General features: G+C 38.4%; 1 protein-coding gene across 3 annotated transcripts in view; it reads right to left on the bottom strand.

Moving 5' to 3' along the window:
- LYRM4 (LYR motif containing 4) overlaps positions 1 to 22,400 on the bottom strand; it is a 136,930-nt gene that overhangs the window by 16,789 nt on the left and 97,741 nt on the right. Inside the window, exon 3 of one of the 3 annotated variants that reach the window (XR_005654197.1) lies at positions 21,793 to 21,961. The exons of the other annotated variants lie outside the window; for them this stretch is intronic. The gene's annotated coding sequence lies outside the window, so the exon portion shown is untranslated. The remainder of the gene's footprint in view (positions 1 to 21,792; positions 21,962 to 22,400) is intronic. 3 annotated transcript variants of the gene reach the window in all.

Here is a 22,400-nt window from a genome sequence, read left to right as displayed (position 1 = left end):
TTGTCGATTATATTTCAATAAAGACAAAAAAAGACTATGACAACTTCATACTTCTGTGTATAATAATTATAGTAATAATATCTGTCTAGCACTTGAATGTTTATTAAGTAGTTATATACTTTACTGGCTAATCTGATCTTTATAAGGTACATAGAACAGCTATCATCATCATCTCTATTTTATTCTTAAAGAGATCAAGGGTCTAAGAGGTAAAATCAAATTATCCAGCATCACAGGGTTAATGCTTATTACTCTGACTTGAAGCAAAAATCTCTAAATTCTAATCCTTTAAATCTCAGTTAATTCTGTGAATGTGTGGGTTTTAAAAAACAGTATGAAAAAAAAATTAAACAACCATACTCCCACCTCCTCAAATCTCCCTTTTTATTTTTGCATACTAATTTTGTCATGTTTACATATGAAAAGCTAAATGTCACTGTTTACGAACTATCATATATATATATTACTTAGTGTTATCAATCTAAAATTCTGATACCAAACATATTTTCCCATGTTTCTATATAGTATTCAAAATTATAAATGTTAAACAGTATATTTCAATAGATCTACTGTTTCATTTTTAGTAGTACGGCTTAAAACATTATCAATTGTTGGATAAAGTTTGCTTATTTCCCTTTCCCCACTTTTTAAAAATTTTAGAGAAATGATTTTTTTCTTAGAAAATGTATTACTTTGAGTTTGTTTCTTTTGCCTCTACTATCTTTTCTACTCCTTTCTTTTTTTTTCTTTACTTATGCATCTGATTCAGCTAAAAGTATGATTTCAGAAATGTATGTCCCACACACATGGAATTTCTAAGAGATAATTATCTTGATTCCAGAAAATGGGGAAACATTTTAAGTAATCACTACAAGTGTATGAAAGCAGCCAATTAATGTAGAATAAACAGCCTAGTTGACTTCATCATGAGATTGGGTGTCCCCAAGTCTAGGAAGTTCTTCCCTGACCCACATTCCTGCCCGGCCAAAAAGGCACACAAGCCCCACACTGTGCTAGTGTTTCTCAAACTTTGTACTGAGTTACTGGGGGGCACTTTGCCAAGACCTAGACATTATGAGCTAGCAGATCTGGGATGAGGCCCTAGGCCGTGCTCCGTAGACTTACAGCCTTCTGTACTGTCTGTCACGGCACCAGCCATACTATACTCCCTTTATATTTCACATAGTTTATATGTTTGTCTCCAACATGAGGCTGTGAGCTCCCTGAAGTCAGGGGCTGTGTCTGTTTCATGTTCATAGCACCTAGTAGTGTGGAGTTAGCTTCCTTCTCATCCTTTAATGAACTGTATTCTTGTAAGAGTCTGGAAGCCAGTCCTCATCCTATGAGACCTGAGGAATATCTTTTGTGACCTAGCTAACACGGCTGGCATATCCATGGTAAGAAGAAAGGGTCCATTCCACACAGTTGCTAGAATCAGCCCTCTCAGATCACATGCAGGTTCTTGACAAAGAAATATCCATGGTTTCCTTACTCACTCATATTGAATCCTCATTACCTGGCTGAGTTCCAGCTCTCCTCCTTCAGAGCAACTTGGAGTATCCAGTTGCTTCAACATGGAACCTTGGGTCTAAGCAGCCTGGGTCTGAACCCATTAACCAGTCTGTGAGTAAACACCCATTAGCCATCCCCAGTGCCTTGCATGGTATCTCAGTTAATGTCTGCTGAATGAATGAATGAATCCCAGGAGAAGGCATTTGTGCAAGGTCTCTGTGCAAGCTGAGCCTCGCAGAAGCCTTCTTCCTTAGGCAGCCCCTCTCAGATGCATTCTTTATGTTGTTGAGGAATACGACATTCTAATTATACTCATATAAACTAGAAAAACTCCCGAGAGTGAAACTTGAAGGCTTTGATAATAATCTCAGTGATAAAAGCTGTGTTCTAGATTTTCATTTGACACTTGAGTGCCAAACTTAACCTCCTGTCAGTAGCTTAATTAGACCAATGTCTGATTTGCTGTTCAGTTCAAACGAGGCAGATAATCCATTTTTCTCATCATCAAGATGAAGGGACTTTGACTCTGGATTTAGCTCTGAGGACGGCCTGGATAGTGGGACAAGGCCTGTTGTTAGAGTACGGTAGTTTGTCTCCTTTCTTTTCCAGTTTCTTAGTGATGTGTTCATATGACTTGACTTTGTAATTCTATTATAGAAAATTGGAGAGTTTACCACAAACTTGAGACTTAGATATCAAGATTATTTCCTTTGGTTTTGAGAGAAATATTCCAAATTTTTCTAATATGTATCGAAGGCTCACCTGGAGCTGTGAGAGCACAAGGCCTCCTCTCCTGTGGAAGAAAGTGATAAAAACTCTTTATGTCCTTAGCCCTTTGGTGACCTGGACACAGCTGGGCCACCAGCATCAATTCATTATAGTGTTCAGGGGGATGGAAATAAATCTTCTAAGACCACAGGGAGATTAGCAGTGCAGCTGCTATAAATGTCAGTTATTTGAAGAATGCAAACAATAGGCAGATATGGCCAAGAAAAATGTATAAAAAATTAAAGTATAGTGCAAAAATGATTTCGTGTAGCAATTCCATTCCTAGGTAGATGCTCAAGAGAAATGAGAACATACATCCACCCAAAAAGGTGTATAAAAATGTTCACAGCAGCATTCTTCACAATAGCAAAAGGGTGGAAACTCATCGACTGATGAATAGATCAATAAAATGTGGTGTACCCATATAACAGATCCATGTAATAGATTATTATTCAGCTGTAAAAAAGGAAAGAAGTACTGATACATTCTATAAATGGAAGACCCTTGAAAACATTATGCTCAGTGAACGAAGTCAGACACATAAGGCCATATATTGTAAGATTTCATATGTATGAAATCTCCATAATAGAGAAAACCATAGAAACAGAAAATAGATTAGCAGTTGCCAAACCTGGGAGTGGGTGAGTTAAGTAGGAGAGAATGTGTAGTGACTCCCAATGGGTATTGGGTTTCTTTTTTGGGTGCTGAAATGTCCTAAAATTGATTATGATGATGGTTGCATAAGTCCGAATATACTAAAACCTACGGAATTATATACTTTGAATGGGTGATGGTATAGTATGAAAATCTCAATAAATATGTCAAGAGATGTTAAAAAAAGATATTAAAGATTTTGTGTTTATGGCTTCAATACTATCTATACTTACATTGTCCTATTGGCCATGTGGCTATTTAGCAATTGAAACAGGCTAGTCCAAATTGAGATGTTCTGTAAGTATAAAAAACCAATGTTTTTTTCTTAATAATTATTTTTAATTTATTGTGGTGACACTGATTAACAAAATCCAATGTTTCAAGTGTATAATTCTGAAGAAGAGTTCTGCAGTGATTAAGTTCATATCCTGGGAGCAGGGTGCCTATTGCTGCTCTCTCCCCTGCCCCTTAGCTGAAAGCATGGGTGGCCAACTGCATAGTTACTGAGTTGCAAAAAAATGGGCACCTGTGGCCTCACAGATACAAGTCTCTTCTTTAGCTCACCAATTACTAGGGGCTAAATTAAGTTGTCAGGCTTGATAGTGCTGAACACACTCCCTTGGGGAAAGTCAAAGCTACGAGGCTGCCTGGTTGATTCATGGCAGACAAAAAGGAGTCACCTCTATCTTTTCCTTTACAGGAAAAGATAGCCTATCTGAAGATTTCAGGGGCCACTTTTAACGAACTGATTGTCACAAATAAGTGGATTTGGAGATTATGCTCCCCACCTCCCCACAAACATTTTGTGAACTTGTCTCATGAGCCCTATTAATTATTCTTTTGTTTCCTTTCTTTGTCTACCCTTACCAATGTTCTTACACAACTTTGGATGTGAACTACTATGTGGGGGATGATCAAATTCATCAATCTTGCTTTTACTTACATTGTTGAGTGAGGCCTCATCTCGCCTGCATGACAAAGTGAAGCTGACAGCACCACGGTGAGAGCAGATACTCCCCAGAGATGGGGCCTGGGGACTCTCTCAGACAGCTCATGCTCCCTTGAGGGCTTGGCTTTGCCTCCCCACAGCCTTTGATGTGCAGTTCACACATACTCTTGCTCAAAGAAAACCTCATTCCCCACACAGGACTTCTCTTGGTCATGAGTGGAAATGATTTCTGTATCAGTTAAGGCTTAGAGGCAGTGAGCAGCCTCAACCCTGCCCACTCCACAGCCATGCTCCCAGGACATCAAGGGTCACTGCATGTTTTTATGGTGTGTCTCAATACTGTGCCCACCCCATTCCTTCTTGGAGACTAAAGGGGTACAGGAGATAGTGGCACTGAGCTCATGGGCTCTCCTTATGTACAGATTGCTGCTGTAACAAATTACAACTGGGTGGCTTAAAACAACACAAATTCTCTTACAGTTCTGAAGGCCAGAAGTCAAAAATCGGTTTCACTGTGCTAAAGTCAAGGTGTCAGCAGGACTGGGTCCTTCTGGAGGGGTCAGGGGGGAATTCGTTTCCTTGTCTTTTCCAGCTTCTATTGGCTGCCTGTATTCCTTGACTTGTGGCCCCTTCCTCCATCTTCAAAACACATCACCCCAACCTCTGCTGTCATTATATCTCCTTCTCTTCTTCTGTAGTCAAATCTCTCAGCCTTCCTTTTATACGGAGACATGTGATTACAATTAGGGCCCACCTGGAAAAACCAGGATACTCTCCTTACCGTAAATCCTTAACTCAATTATATCTGCAAAGTCCCTTTAGCCATACAAGGTAACATACACAAGTTGCAGAGATTAGAACGTGGACACTTTTGGGGGCCATCATTTAGCCTATCATACTTTATGTTTTTGTTCAAAACAAAATTCTTAAACTTTTAACATATCCTGCTGTAGAAGATGTGAAAATAAAGCTCTAGGCCCATCCTTACTTTACCAGCCACACTGAAAGAAGAGAGAAGTGACAGCACGAGGCAACCCAAAAAGGTGAGGTCAAAGAGATCGAGCACTAAGGAGACATCAAGGGTGACAGGCATGGAGAGAGGGAGGTTGTGCTCTAAAAAGTATTTATTTCTAAGCTGGTTAAGTACTTAGAATATGCTTTTCTTATATATGATATTCTAGGTATCGATTAGCTCTTACTACAGAAACTAAGTGAATCTGAAACCTCTCTATTAAGAATATTGGAGAGAGGGATTCTGGGAACTTAGAGAGGTAATATATTATGCTTTCCCTCCACTAGCAAATCCAATCACTCTGCCTCTCTGAAAGAGGCATGAGGCTGCTGAGGCAGGTAGAGCAGCTGGTGTGAGAGAGTCCTTCAGCTGGGGAGTGGGGTGTTGCAGAAAGAGTTCATGTGAGCTTTCTGGGGACCATACAGGGTCCGAAGACCAGCACTGGGGATTCTGGGATGAGGTCTGTGGACCCTGGGGAATCTGGCTGACAATGGCCTCTTCTAAGTGGGCTTTATTAGTCAAGGAGGAGCTGGAGAGCAAGGATGTTCCTGAGGCTGAGACTGCATAAGGGAGCTTGGGAGACAGGGAGCTGCTGCTGCTGCTATCCCACTGGTCCTGGCGAGTAGGGAATCTTTCCCTTTTATCACTTATGGGACTGCAGCCATGTAGGCCACTCTGACAACCAGACCCGAACCCCAGTAAGATGACAAAAATAACCATATGCCTAAGGGAATCTAGGAGACAGAAGAAAATTGACCCAAATGGCTCCTATAAAATAAAGTAGCTGGGATAGGTGGACAACAAATAGTACACAATGAGAACACTTGGAAAGCCTCAGGAAGAAACAACTAGTAAGCAATGAACAAATTTATGAAATAGGAGGTCTTGATGGGAAAAATAGTTATCGTTTTTCAAATAACAGTAAAAAATGTATGCCTCTAATTATAAGCATCAGGCTACAGAAGGGCAAAGAAAAGTAGAACAGAATTTCCAAACTAATAAAAGAGGGAAAAAAGGAATAAATAGCTATTTGATAAAACCACCAAAAATAAAGAAGGGAAATAGAGAAAACAAACTATAATAAATAACAGACTGAGATTGAAGGAATAAAATCAACTCTATTGGCCATTATAAGAAATGTAAATGGACTAACTGGGGATAGATAACAAAACAAAATACTTATTCAGTGATAAAGACTGAAAATCAAGAGATAAATTAAGATACACTAGGCACATTTTGGGAAAAAAATACCAGTTTATATTAACATTAGACAAGGCAGAGTTGGGTCTAACAGCGTTAAATTGAATAATGAGCAACATTTATAAAAAAGATAAAGCAGTTGTGAACTTGGAAGCACTAAATAAGACAGAAGCTAAGTATATAAAGCCTAAATTACTTGAAATGAAAGGAGAAACTGATAAAAATAAAATTATAGAAGGGAACTTTGATATTTCTTTTTCAACATTGAATAAAGCCAGCGCATTACAAAAGGTAATGACATAAAGGATTTGCATAATACAATGACAAACTAAATACATATATATGTACTTCAAAGAATGTATTTTTAAGAAATTTGTCCCTAAAATATTTACAAACAATAGGCACTCACAAAAATTGATCAAGGACTTGGCCAAAGAAAATCTTAAAAAGTTTTCCATTTCTCAAGTTAATTTACTTTTTATTAGATTTTCAAACTTGCTGCCATACAGTTTCCCACAGCTTTCCTTTGTAGCATATTTTTAGTATGTAATCATTAAAAATAAAATTATAGAAAAATATTTAATGACCTGAAAAAAATGCTGAGTGGGAAAATAAAAGCAGGATATAAATCATAACCAAGAGGCCATCATTACAGGCGTTGGCCTCATAACGTTATCTCTAACTTAGACCGTTATCTTCAACCAGCCATGGATTCCCAATTGACAGATCAAGATTTATCGGCAGATCTTAAATTTTAATCTGGTTAACCCCAAGCAAGTTTGCATGACTGTATCCCATTCTATATCTTTTAGGACACCCCACAGTGAAGAGAGAAGACATTTTTTGCATCCTCTTCCTTAACCTCCCTGCCTCTTTGGGATTAAGTTTGAGGATCACTACTTTACATACTTAGCAATACATTATTTAGGAAACTAATATTTACTAGGCGTGTGCCAGACCTAGATTTTTTACTTAGATTCTCACTTAATTTTTACAAATTCCTTATATAATATTTAATCCTCACATACATCTTATAGATGAGTAAACAGAATGAGAGAAATTTAGTAACCCCATCTATATTTTCACAACTGGTGAATTATGGAGCTGATATATCCCACTCCAAGTCATTTGACTCTAAAGTCTATAATCCTTACAAAATATTATACACACACACACACACACACACACACACATATTCACAACCAAGCTTTATTACTTTAGTAGCTAAACAAGCCTATCAAGGGTCAGGGCATAAAAGGGAGGAAATAGCACCAGCTTCTGGGTTGGAAATGAACCCAGAAAGATAATTGGTGAGGGGAATTTGGGTCAGAGTAAAATCTATGACCTTTTTACTTCAACACACTTCCTCTGAAAAAAGTGTTCTTTTCTTCCTAATTAATATTTTAGATGGAAACCTCATGTTATTCAAACGGAAGGGTCCTCTGGTCACTTAGGCTGGGCTGCAAAAGGCTGAGAAAGATGGAATTGTGATGTTCGAGTTTAATGTGTAGTTCTGCTTCAGGAGCACACCTCAGCCACAGTAGTTTTCAGAAATGAAAGTTTAGGATATTAACTGAATAATGCTGAGCAAAGAAAATCACAAGCCATCCAACTCTTGGATCATATACAGAACTTAGCTTTGTGAAGCTCTATGGGGAGCAACAAGCCACTTGCCCAGTGTTTTTGATTTTATTCAGATTTTGCCAGAAACGGAAATTGGCTGAAACAAAGGAGAACTAGAACTCCCTCTTTAACCTATTTGCAACTCTGCCAAACCTGCAGGGCCAGCAGTGGTTGTGGTCTGATCTGAGCTCATGGGAAGCAAATCTTGCTAAGGAAATAGCATTTTCCTTTCTGAGGTAGGAAGCCAAGCACTGTCGAGATCCTATAGGACTGATGGTGGCACAAACCATCCTCAGATTAGAGAGACGACATGAGAAAGTTCACTTCTCTCTCTGAGGAGTCAGCGGTTATTTGGCCTTTTGTCCCTAGTTTCCTTGAGAAGTGGTCAGGACAGAACCCAAGTCTGCTCTGGCAGGGTGCATGCACACACACGAGGGGCTACTTGTTGGGTTATGCTACTGTCTTATACATCTAGATGGAGTTAGAAACAGAGGGCCCTTTCTCTTGTATTAAAAATAAAAATCAGGTTACTGTGAGATGATCTTTTTTCAGGTTTTCTAAAATTTTATTTTATTTTTTAATGAGCTAACATTTTGCATGACTAGGCAGCTGATTTCTGACAGTGTTTGCTGTCTGATAGGGGCTGAAAAGACACAGCTACTCCCTAGAACAAGTGAACAGACGGCATGGATTTAATTTAAATACAAACACCACTACCACCCATGAAGGAGGCTTGAAATGCAGCCTCTTGGCGGTTGTAAACCTTGGCTGTACCTCGGACTCCTTGGGAACTTCAGAATACTCCAATACTTGAACTGCACCAAAACAACTGTGACTTACTTGGGTCTAGGGTGTGGGTTACATGTCGGAATTGGTAATAATTGTGGTAAAACACATAAAACTTACCATTTAAACCACTTTAAAGTGTACAGTCCAGCAGCACTAATGACATTCACAATGTCGTATAACCATCACCACTATTTAGTTCCGAATTTTCTAATGACTCTAAAAGGAAGCCTCATGCCTATCAGGCAGCCACTCTAACCTCTGGCAATCTCCAATCTACTTTCTGTCGTTCTGGATTTACCATCTGGACATTTCAAATAAATGGAACCATACAACATGTAGCCTTTGTGTCTGACTTCTTTCACTTAGCATAATGTTTTTAAGGCTCATTTGAGTTGCAGCATGTATCAGTACTTCATTAATTTTAAGGCTGAATTCCATTGAATGAATATATCATATTTTGCTTATCCACTCTTCAGTTGAAGGACATTTGGGTTATTTTTAGCTTTTAGTTACTGTGAATATTTTTGCCATGTACTTTTGTGTACAAGTTTTTGTTTGAACACTTGTTTCAGTTCTTTTGTAGTGGAACTGTTGGGTCATATGGTAATTTTATGTTTAACTTATTTAGGAACTGCCTAACTGATTTCACGTATGTCATGTTTTTTTTAGAGCTCCCCAGGTAAGTATAACACTGGCTTAGGTTAAGAACCCAGTTGGTTAAGAACCAACTATCAATTTTTATACAAGGCAAGTGACAAAACAAAGATGAAATCAGCAAATATCAGACATAAGAACTTACTTCTTCAGCAAAGGAAAAACGAAAGAGAGAGAAAAAGATTATGGGTGAACCTATAAATTAAAAGAAATTTAAGAGACATATCATCCAGAACCTTATTTGGATTCATATTCAAACTTACAAAGTTAAAAAAAATTATATTTGTGACATAATTTGAAATTTAAACACTGTATATTTGATGACATTAAGGAATTATTTTTAAGTTGTTAAGTAGGATGTTATAATAGTTATGTTTTAAAAGAGAATCTACTTTTTCAAATATATACTAGTTTCCTAAAAATATAAAATATGAGACAGCATATAGATCAAATACCACTGGCCATGAGTATACAATTAGAAAGGTGAGTGATGGGTATATGGAACTCATTAAAGTATTCTGTCTACTTTTGTATATGTTCATATTTTCCATAATAAAAAGTTAAAAAACAAATTGGTATAGCCATTACACCAATGAAAACAGTATGGAGATTCTGCAAAAAATTAAAAATAGAACTACCATATGATCCAGCAATCCCACTTCTGGGTATATATGTGGGAGACACACACACACACACACACACACACACACACACAATTAGTATCTCAAAGAGCTAATTTCACTCCCATGTTCATTGCAGCTTTATTCATAATAGCCAAGATGTGAAAACAACCTAAATTTCTGTCAACAGATGAATGGATAAAGAAAATGTTACACACTCACATACACACAAATATTATTTGGTGATAAAAAAAGGAAATTCAGGAAAAAAAATGGCGTAGACGATAGAGACTCTGTTCATCCCTCTGGCGACCAAATCAAAGTTGTGACGGAAACAAGAAGCAAGCAGCAAGGAAAAATTGCTTGGGATCTAGAGGAACAAGCCATACAACTATGAAAATATCCAAGAGATAACCCTGCAATGGCAGAAGGTAGGACAGGGCCGGGCTTCTTAGTTTCCATCGGCTGAGTGAGACCAAGACAGAGGCAGAGGTGGAGGCTGCAGGAGCAGCAGATTCCTCTTAACGGGGCAGCGACCTGCTCACTCTGAGCACCAGTGCTGATTTGGCTGCGAACAGGGGCACCAGGGACTTATAAGGAGACATTGTTGGAGTGAGGGCCGAGGCAAGACGTGCTCTGTACAGAAGTGCCATCAGTATCCATTGTTCCCTGTTGAGCCCTCCTCTCTCCCAGTGCGGGGACACAGCCTGCCATAGCTGTGATGTAATCAAACTGGATAACAGAGGTCACTCAGCTCAGGATTCCCTGAAACCCCGCCTCCCATAACTCACGCCCAACCCAAGCCACATTCAGGTGTATCCTCAGCAAGTCAGGTGCTCCTGGCTGAGCAGCGCCTAGACTCACAACGGAGGCAGCTGGCCTCGGTTTCTGGTGTGGCCTTTTGAGGCAACTATAAGCACAGCATCTCTGAATTGCTTGCTGAATCTTAACAGGTGGCTCCAGAGGGTCACAGGCTGGGGCTAAATTTGGCCTGCAGCTGAACTCTCAGGACTGTGCCACTGGACACCTACTTCACAAAACCACACTAATAAGAACAGGAGACTTCGGAGCTTTGCTTAGTACTTAGAAACAGACACGGAAAGGCAGCCAAAATGAGAAGAAAAAGAAGCAGAAACCATATGACAGAACAGAACAGAGATCCAGATATAATGGAGTTAAGTAATCTAACATATGCAGAGTTCAAAACACTAGTTATAAAGATGCTCAGTGAACTTTTGGGAAGTGTAGAGAACTCCAGCAAAGATAAAAAACATAAAAATGGAGACGGAAATTATAAAAGGGAACCAGTCTGAAATGAAGAACACATTATCTGAGATGAGAAGTATATTGGATAGAATAAACAAAGGAATAAACAAAGTGAATGAAGAAAAAGATCAAATGTTCTATCTGGAGGATAGGAAAGCCAAGGACACTCAATTAGAATAGCAAGAAAAAAGATGCTAAGACTATAAAAATAATTTAAGGAGGATATGGGACTCTATTAAAGCTCCAAATATCTATCCGATCGGCATATCTAAAGAAAGTCAAGATGCTGAACAGCTGTTTGAAGAAATAATGATGGAAAACTTCCCTAAACTGGTAAAGGAAATGGACATAAAACCCCAGGAAGTTCGGAGAATTCCAAAAATCAGGGATCCAAAGAGGCCCACACCAAGACACATCATAATTAAAATGTCAAAGTTTAAATACAAAGAAAGAATATTAGAAGCAGCAAGAGAAAAAGAAAGAATTACTTATAAGGGAACACCCATAAGACTGGCAGCTGATTTCTCAAAAGAAACTATGCAGGACAGAAGGGCTTGGCAAAAATTATTTGACAGGATGAAGACCCAGAATCTACAACCAAGAATAATTTAGCCAGTAAAGCTATCATTTAGAGTTGAAAGACAGATAAAGAGCTTCCTGACGAAAATAAGTTAAAAGAATTTATCACCACCAAGCCAGATTACAGGAGATGCTGGAAGGACTTCTTTAAGAAGAAAAACCATGTAACAAAAACAGGAATAAAGCATGGTAATAACTATATTCCTAGCAACAAATACCTCAAATGGAAAAGAATTAAGTGCTCCAACCAAAAGATAGAGTGGCTGAAAGGATAAGAAAACAACACCTCTACATATGAAAAGGAAGGGGATGGAAAAAGATATTGCTAGAAGGTTTTTAAGTCAGACAGAAAAGATAAACACTGTATGATTTCACTTATATGCAGAATCTAAGGAATAAAAAGAACAAACTAATCAAAAACAGACTCACAAATATAGTGCACAATTTGGTGATGGCCAGAGGGGAGGGGGGTTTGAGAGGTTGGGAGAATGGGGTGAAGGGTTAAAGAAGTACAGATTAGTAGCTGATAGATAGTCACGGGGATGGGGAGCATGGCATAGGGAATGAAGTTACCATTAATACACTGGCTAAGTGGAGGGTCAGGGAAGGGAGGGAACAATTGGTGGGATCGTTTTATGAACTATATAGATGTCTAATCAATGTACTGTATACTCAAAACTAATTAAAATAAATTATAAAAAGGGAAATTCTGCCATTTATGAAAACATGGATGAACCTGAAGGACATTATGCTAATAAGCCAGACACAAAAGACAAATACTGCTTGATTCCACTTATATATACAGTAAAAAAAAAAAAAAAAAAAAAAAAAAAAAAGCTGAACTCAGTAACAGAGAGTAGAATGGTGGTTAACAGAGTCTGGGGTTAGGAAAGAATACTGATCAAAGGGCACAAACTTTGACTTTTAAGGTAAATAAGTTCTGGAGACCTAATGTACAGTATAGTGACCACAGTTAATAATACAACACATACACCCCAACTATTTAAGGTGATGGATAATTTAATTAGCTTGATTATGGTAATCATTTCACAGTGTATATGTATATCAAAACATCATGGTATACACTTAAATATAAACAATTTTTTTGACAATCAAAGATCAATAAAGCTAAGGGGAATTTGCAATGAACTCAAGAATGTTTTTTATTGTGGTAAATTATGCACAACATAAAATTTGCCATTTTAATCACTTTTAAGTGTACAGTTCTGTGGCATTAAGTATATTTCCATTGTTGTGCAACCATCACCACCATCCATCTTAATTTTTCATCTTCTCAAACTGAAATTCTGTACCCATTAAAAACTAACTCACCATTCTTTTCCAGGTCCTGGCAATCACCACTCTACTTTCTGTCCACAAATTTCATTACTCTAGGTACCTCATATGAGTGGAATCATACAATATTTGTCCTTTTGTGACTGGCTTATTTCACTTAGCATAATGTCCTCGAGCTTCATCCATGTTGTACCATGTGTCAGAGTTTCCTTCCTTTTGAAGGCTGAATAATATTTCATTGTTATGTATGTACCATGTTTTGTTTATCCATTTATCTGTCGACGAACACTTCAGTTGCTTCCATCTTTTGGCAGCTGTGAATAATGCTAGGAACACTGCTATACAAATATCTGTTTGAGTCTCTGCTTTCAATTCTTTTGGGCATAGACCCAGAAGTGGAATTGCTAAATCATATGGTAATTCTATTCAATACTTTTTAAACCAAATCAATATTCTAAATAATAACTTGCCCACAGTTTCTGGCTGCCTTTTTGAATGGGCTGGCTGGAGGTGGAGAAGTAGGAACGGAGGATAATATATAGTAAAGATCCTGGGCTTTGTCCAAAGATAAGTCTCGTTTATGTATCTGCTCTGCCAATCACTAGCTCTGAAACCTTGGGTATGTTACCTAACCTTGGAGTGTCAATTTCCTTGCCTTAAGCTTTAAATAATACAACTCTTACATAAGTTAGATAGTGTTGATAATGTTTTAGAACAATGCTTGGCACACAGCATTTAATGAATAGCTTCTATTAATTAGATTACTTCCATTTAAACAGTCCTGAGTGTTGGCTAAGAAAGTGGCACTTACATTACAGTGAGTCCCACAGGTTCTAACCACAGCCTCTGCGATGACATGCAAAACTGCTCTGAGGTAAGGACACCTGTATGAAGACTGGTTAGATGTTCATTTCTTGTAGAGAGCTATGCTTAGAAATCATTCTGTCTCTTTCTGGTCAGTCCCTTTTTCCTAACAGATTTATAGACGTAATTCATTTAACAGGTATGAGTCAATGATTTTTAGTCTATTCGCAGTTGTCCATCCATCATCATAATCAATTTTCATTATCTACAAACATTTAATGTTCATTACTCCCAAAGGAAACTCTGTACCTATTAGTTATTCCCCCCACTTCCATAATACCTCCGCACCTGCCATCCTCCCCAGCCCCTTGGCAACTATAGTCTACTTTCTGTCTGTATGAATTTGCCTATTCAGGTCATTTCATAAAAATAAAATCATACAATATATGTCCTTTTGTCTGGCTTCTTTCACTGGTATAATGTTTTCAAGGGTCATCTACATTATAACATGTATCAGTACTTCATTGTTTTTTATGGATGAATAATATTGTATGGAGAAATACCATATTTTATTGATTCATCAGTTGGTGGGTATAGGGCTATTTCCACTTTTTGGCTATTGTAAAAAGTGCTGCTGTGAACATTCTTGCATGCCCTTTTGTGAAGACATGTGCTTTCATTTCTCTTGGGTAGATACCTGGGAGTGGAACTGCTGGATCATACTGCTTCTTCTTTTTAAGCCCAATATAGATATAACTGTTGCTTCCAGGATCTGTCAGGAGAGTACCAGACCAGCAGAAACCACACTCCTGGACTGCTGCCACTCAGTGAGAGCCTTTAAAGGTGGTTCTGGTTTGTAGTTTGTAATCTCGTTGTGTTGCACTGAACGTCTTCTTTGAGTTCCTTCTTATGAGAATAATTCTAGTGTCCCTTAAACAGTGACTTTGCTACCTGGCTGGTGACATTTCTCTGTGTGTCCAACTGTATTTAAAATCATTTTCCCTGGATGGACATTTTAATATTCTGCATCTAATGCCCTCTTACTCTATTTGTATAATTAAAACTACTTACTTGTTTGTGGATCTACACTCAAAAGAGAGAATTCTTGCTCTTTTCTAGATATCTCCATTCTAGTCACAAACTGAAATAAGAGTTAATAGGCTTTGTCCTTTCAAGTTGCCTGGGGACCACTAACCAAATTATCTTCATCGGAATATATTTTTGAGGGAGGATGTGGAGCATTCCTCCAGCAGCTTTGCAAATCCCAATTTCTTTTCTCCTTCTAGCATCAAATTACACAAGAGGCTTTGCATTCACATTACCTGCAGAAAAAGTCACATCTTCTATCTAATATCTGACCTCTCCCAACCATGTTACTCACACGCTTGAGGTGTACAGACTTAATTTTGCCTTTGGTCAAAACTTATTGGGTATGGTGGTGGCTCCACAAGTTACAAAGAGAAAAACAAATGTGCTATCTTCCATGAATTGAAATGGATTAAAATAAAAAAAAAACACTAATGGTAGATAAGGGGCTCTAAGAGCATATTATGGAATAAATTTCATGATAATGAAAGAAAAAATTTCAGCCAAAGTCTCATATATAGTAAAAAATGATATTGAATAGTTTTCCTCAGTTAGGGAAACTTGAATCAGTAGCTAGTAAGAATAATGAGTGATTTGCAGTTTTTATGAGTGATGTGCAGACCACGTCACAAAAAACCTTCTATATTATGACATTTGTATATTACATAAGGAACTCTAACATGTCCCCCACTCAAAACCCAAGAAATCACCAAGAGGCAACAGAAAACAGACCAGGTGATAGACATGACTCTGGACTTAAGACCAGGAGTAAAAAAGTGAAAAGTAAAAGAAAGTTAACAGTTAATAGAAAGGAAAAGTTCTTTGAGATTTAAAATAGAAATGCTAGAGATGTTTAAGAAAAGTTAAAAGATGAAAATGATTAATCCTTTAGACACAGAAATTTTACTCTATACAATAATGTTAATACTTTGAGGTCTAAAAGAAATAGATTTTTTTTTTGGACAACCAGAGGACTTCAAGGTTGGTCCTTATAAAGTCAGAGAATTTAATCCCCAAAGATAAACATTAGCATTCACAGAGTGTTTATTGAGTTCCAGTTACCTATGCTGGGCATGGTATACATGTAATTGGTGTCATCCTTGTTGACATTCTTAGGAAACAGGTATGAAAATCTCTGTTGCAGGGAAGGAAAGACAGAGGAGAGGGTAAGCAGCCTGTTCTAAATGACAAGAGCTGGTGAACTGCAGAGCTGCAACTCATCCATGCTGCTAGCCCAATCAATGCCCAAGGAGAAACAAAGTCAAAGTTCAAACCATCTCATCACCACGGACTCTATAAACATGGCTAACAAATCATAACTAGAACTTTGATCAACAATACACTTCGAAGTTAGGCAATAGACTAGAAAGTTCAATTCATGACATAGGTCACACTGTATTTACAAAAATACAAACTGGAGTGAGGAGACTGAAGAGTATTATGTAAAAGTAAATGTTTGGTTTTAAAACAGTAGTACTTTGCTGGTTTTTGATGTTTTGACATCATCATGTTTAATATCCCACAAAATTTAAAAAAAAATAAAGTTTAACTTTAACTTGACAAAACTTAAACAGTGTTTGGAAGAAGAGGAACTTACAAATATACGAGTACATCCAAACTACACAGGGCTTTAGCACTGAAGGACAGCAACATGTAGGTTTAAACAAACTATGATGTGCTCCAAGTATTTTACAAAGCAAAAGTATTTCATAATGTTTTACAGGTATTTTCAATTTGTGGCTAAGGACCTTTGTGGAGCATGGACTTAGGCCTTAGAAAAATTACCTTATGCTTCAACTTGTACTTATGAACATGTGAGTTCTACCATTTCCTTGTTTATTTCTTAGGTTCTTATTCCCTCATTAACAGCCTGTTAAAAAAAGTAACACGTACAAGTAAAGGACCTATATAATGAAAACTCTAAGACCTTATTAAAAGAAATCAAAGAATATACAAAGAAATGGAAAGATATTCTGTGTTCTTGGATTGGAAGAATCAACATAGTTAAAATGACATTATACAGATTTAATGCAATCACCATCAAAATCTCATTGGCATTATTTAAACAAATAGAACGAAAAATCATCAGATTTGTATGGAAGCACAAAAGACGCCGAACTGCCAAGGCCATCCTGAAAAAAAAGATCGAGGCTGGTGGCATCACTCTGCCTGACTTCAAATTATACTACAAAGCAACAGTAATCAAAATGACATGGTATTGGCAGCAAAACAGACACACAGAGCAGTTGAACAGACTTGAGAGTCTAGAAGTAACCCATATTTATATGGGCAAATGATTTTCAACAAAGAAGCCAAAAACATACGGTGGAGAAAGGAAAGCCTCTTCAATAAATGGTGCTGGGAAAACTGGAAAGCCACCCGCAAAAAAATGAAATTAGACTGTTGTCTATCACTACACACCAAAATTAACTCAAAATGGATTAAGGACCTAAATATAAGACCTGAAACAATAAAAGGCATAGAAGAAAACAGGAACTAAACTCATGGACCTTGGATTTCATGAATTTGACCTCAAAGGCAAGGGAAGTAAAAGCTAAAATAAATGAATGGGACTGCATCAAACTAAAAAGCTTCTGCTCAGCAAAAGAAATAGTCAACACGGTAAAGAGACAACCATCCGAATGGGAAAATATATTTGCAAGCAAAGCCTCTGATAAGGACCTAATATCCAAAATATACAAAGAACTCATACAACTCAATAACAACAACAAAAAAAACAAATGATCTAATCAATAAATGACCAGAGGACCTGAACAGACACTTCTCCCTAGAGGACATACAAATGGTCAACAAATATATGAAAAGATGCTCAACATCGCTAGCTATTAGGGAAATGCAAATCAAAACCACAATGAGATACCATCTCACAACTGTTAGAATAGCTATAATCAATAGGACAATAACAAATGTTGGAGAGGATGTGGAGAAAAAGGAACCCTCATACATTGCTGGTGGGATTGCAAATTGGTACAGCCACTATGGAAAACAGTATGGAGGTTCCTCAAAAAACTAAGAATTGATCTACCATATGCTCCAGCAATCCCTCTACTGGGTGTCTACCCCAAAGACTTGAAAACCCATATTCAAAAAGATATTTGCACACCGATGTTCATAGCAGCATTATTCACAGTAGCCAGGACATGGAAGCAACTGAAATATCCTACGATAGATGATTGGCTAAAGAAGCTGTGGTACATATATACAATGGAATATTACTCAGCCATAAGAAGAGATGATATACTGCCATTTGCGACAACATAGATGGACCTCGAGAGAATCACACTAAGCGAAATAAGCCAGACAGAAAAAGTTGAAAATCGCATGATATCACTTATATGTGGGATATAAACCTAAAAGCATCAAATGAACAGGACAAACAGAGACTCATGGACATGGACAATGGACTAGTGGTTACCAGAGGGTAGGAGATGGGGAAGAGAGGGAGGCAGATGGGGTAAAGGGGGTCAAATATAGGGGGGTAGGGGCAAGGTGAAGTGGGTAAATGGTGTCAAATATATGGTAGCTGAAGGAAATGGCTTTGGGTGGTAAACACACAGTAGAATATAGAGATGTCAAATGATAATGTACACCTGAAAATTATATAATTATATTAACCAATGTTACCCCAATAAACTTAAAAAGAAAAGTAACACGTGTACTTAAAAATGGTTAAGATGATAAACTTTTGATGTGTATCTTACCGCAATTATAAAAAATTGTAATGCAAATTTAAACCAAAACATGGACCCCCTTCCTTTTTCCTGTACTGTAATATAACAGTACAGTTCTCTATATGCCACCTTCCACCTCCTAAATAATTAACCTAGTAGATTAAAAAGCCTGTTGACTTGTATTTAAAACACGTATTCAAACACTGTTGCTCTCCACAGATACCATACCAAGAACTTCCATGTGTGATCATGATTACCTTTGGTTATAATTAGCTTGGTTTTTCAGTTTTTTAATTTAGAGTTTTCAAGTCTGAAAAAAATCTATATTTTTATGAAAACAATTGAACATTTGTAGAATTTCAAAAGAAGACGGCACTGTCTAGGGTACAGGCCCTAGAGATATGGCAGTGGTGTGACCTAAGGTCCACATGTTTACATATTTTCTATTAAAAGGGTGACATCACAAAAACACTAAAGTACACTGCCTCAGCTAACAGGATTTAGCCTGATTTGCCACTAACCCTGCCCTTTGTGATGTTTAATTTTATGGTAAGTTTGGTGGGCCAGATAAAACATAGTTTCTGGGTGTCTCTGTGATGGTGTTTCCACGTGAGATTAGTATTTGAATTGGTGGAATCAGTAATTAGATTGTCCTCCCCAGTTTTGGGGCGGAGGAAGGAAGAATTCACCCCCTTCTCTCTGACTGCATGAGCTGGGAGATCTCATTTCATCTCCTGTCCTTGGACTGGGATGAACATCAGCTCTCCTCCTTCTCAGGTATTTGGACTCAACACTGAATAACACCACCAGCTGTCTAGGGTCTCTGGCTTGCAGACTGTGGGGTTTCTGAGCCTCCATAATCTCGTGAGCAATTCTTCATAACAGATCTCCTTTTATATCCAACTGGTCTGTTCCTCTTGAGAACCATAACCCATATACCCTCTGACCTTGGGCAAATCACTTGGCTTCTCTGTGCCTCAGTTTTCTCAATTGTACAATGGAGAATCTGATAGTCTCCAAGGTCCCTACCACTCTATGATTCTATCATCCCACAGAAAGGAAAACACCTCAAATAACCTGGGCAGGAACATGTAAAGATAGGACTTCTTCTGTAGACTCAACATATCCATATAGCAATGCAGAATTAGTGTGCATACAGAAAACTCATTATGTCTAAATGAATACTAAAAGCTGAAGAAAGTTTAGCTGGTAATTTAATAGGTCTTTCATTTTAGAGCAGGAAACTAAAACCCAATGAGTCCAAGGAATGTGTCCAAGGTCTCAGTGCTCATGGAGATTAGAGGTGGAAGGAATTTTAGAGATCTTTTAAGCTAGGATTCCCAAGGTGGGGAGAGGAATTTCATGCCCTCCTTATTCAGAATTACTGCTGTAGCAAACCCCACTACCACTGAAGAATCAGGGTATTAAAAAAAAGCTAATAATCACTGATTTAGAGTTCAGTCTTTTTGTTTTCCTGGTGAGGAAATTGAGATCCAGAGACACTAAGATCAGGTCAAATTGTAAGCTGGAGAGATAACAAAAACTAAAGCCAGCTCACTGACCCATCCATTCACCCATCACAAACCTGTAAAATGGCCACTTCAGGACCGACAACATGCTATATACTATGTTGCTGTACATGTGTGGGATGGAGGTACAGACAATGAATGAGACAAGTATGGCAGACAGTATTTTCCAAAAATAGCCCTGCCAACATACATACTTGTCTTACAGCACGACTTGACACTTTTCCACTGAGAAGAGTTTAAGTTCTCTCTCCCTAAACCTGGGCACATTTTAAAACTACCTTGACCAATATATCTTGACAGTGGAAGTGACATGGCATGACTTCTAAGGTTAAGTCATAAAGGCAATATGACTTCTGCCCAACTCTCTCTTTTGGGGCTCTTGCCCCTGGATTTGGCCACGATGGTGTGAGGAAGGCTACATGGCAAGGCTCTGTGTATAAGTTCTGGCTGACAGCCCCAGCCAGGCCCCTAGCTGGCAGCGAGCGTCAACATGGGTAAGTGAGTGGGATGGTTCCAGCCTCAAGTTTTTGATTCTTTACGTGGAAACCTAGTCACTGAGGAGCATTCTCCACAGCACATGCCCAGTCTGAATTCCTGACCTCCAGAATATTCTCCATCTAGTCTTTCATGGAACTTCAAGGAGTTGAGATTCCACATGTATTGTTTCAGAGCTGGTGAGACTACAATGATGCCACTTTAAGTTCAAAATGGCTCATGGGTAATGCTGGTAATTCTGTTTGTGCTCCAAGATCCATGGCAATACTGAAGATCTTCAGTTTGGATTAGAGTCTGGTGCCTTGTTGGTGCATCTCTGTCATTTAGGATATGATGGTCATTTTGAACTGACACCAGAAAGTTACCCAATAATTATTCAACTACGTCTTATACAGGTGACCAAATTTACCACCTGGCTCTGGTGACTCATGACAACCTCCGAGGTAAGGTTTCTCTACTGTACATCATGTGAGCTCACACTGATTTATGGGCAGGTTTTACTGGTGATACTAATAATTCCTACTTCTTTGATGTAATATATATTGGCAACTGTGATATAGACATTGAAAAGTAGATAGCTGTGATAACAAGACCCATTCCAAAGACCAAACGAGTACTAAGTCCTTGGCCTTGAGATGCAGGCTGGCCTGGGGCCTGGTTTCAGAGGGCCTGGATAAGCACAAAGACCTGGTTGAAAGCCAAAATGAAGAAACTAGCTTTGTCATTTCTGTCCATCCCGCTCTCTGTCTTGACTGAGTTTTAAAGAGTACTACAGTTCTCCTTTGCAATCCTCAAAAACACAAGGCATTTCAGTTTTGGTGGGGGCAAATTTTACTGGAGAAAAACCTGAGTGCCAAAGGACTATGAAGGGGCAAAAAAGAACTAAAAATACAATAAAGATTTAACTGCATAATAAAACATTCTACCAGCAGATGGCAATAGAGGACTTTGTGAACAATTCTGGCAGCTGGGTTTTGAAATGCTGGAAGGTAGCTTTTAACAGCTATTGTATAAGTGATGTATGTATTTGGATTCTGCTCAATGTTACATATGCATTACTGAATAAAACATTCACAGTGTATTTTCCGCTAGCAGCTGAGCTCCAATTCTAAGCTTCTGAGCCCCAATTCCCAAGGCTCAAAGGAGCCCCTGACATTAAATTGCTTTCCTTTTTAGAATAGCTGCTTCATACCCCAGAAAAAGAAATGCTTAAAGAGAGAGGGTGAGAGAGGTGTGATGTGACCGCATTATCGAAATGGCTTACCACATATGTGTTAGGAAAAGCACATGTCTGTCAGCTGGATTCCTCAAGGCAAAGTTGTCTGGGGCTTCCCTGAGCTCCTGCTGCCATTTTCTGGATTTCTTCCATCTCACTCTGCTTTGCTCAGCACTACTGCACCGACAGTCTCCGGGGAGCAGGGGGCTAGCTTCAGCTTGGATAAGGAAAAGGAGTGGCTCATTTGTAAGAAATATGTCAAGTATATTTTAAAAAGTTCTCATGCGGGGTATTAAATCATGGGGTTTTGCTTCCTGTCCTTTCCAGACTCTTTGGCTGGGAAATCTCTTCAACATCCCAAACAACACTGAGCTGGAACTATCTGGAAGCTATATTTATGTGGTGCTTGCTCTGAAGGCTGCCTGGCCTTTTCTGGCCAAGCCTCTGCTTTTCCCATGTGGTTTCTCAGCCAAGGCTACGCCAGATGACTTCTAAGGCCAGTGATGTCTGACACATGTGATGCTCTGACATGCCACAGTGAGAAGGTATGACCACACTGCTAGCAAAAACTCAAGGTGTGATTTGGTTGGATGGGGGCGGTGGGGGGCGGGGGGTTGCATCCAGATTAGGAAATACCCCTCATTGAGAATGTGTTT

This window comes from Pteropus medius, unplaced genomic scaffold (assembly GCF_902729225.1).
Source record: "Pteropus medius unplaced genomic scaffold, Ma_sr-lr_union100, whole genome shotgun sequence".
Lineage (NCBI taxonomy): Eukaryota > Metazoa > Chordata > Mammalia > Chiroptera > Pteropodidae > Pteropus > Pteropus medius.
The sequence above is the reverse complement of the archived record's forward strand: the minus strand, read 5'-3'. Positions and strand labels throughout refer to the sequence as shown.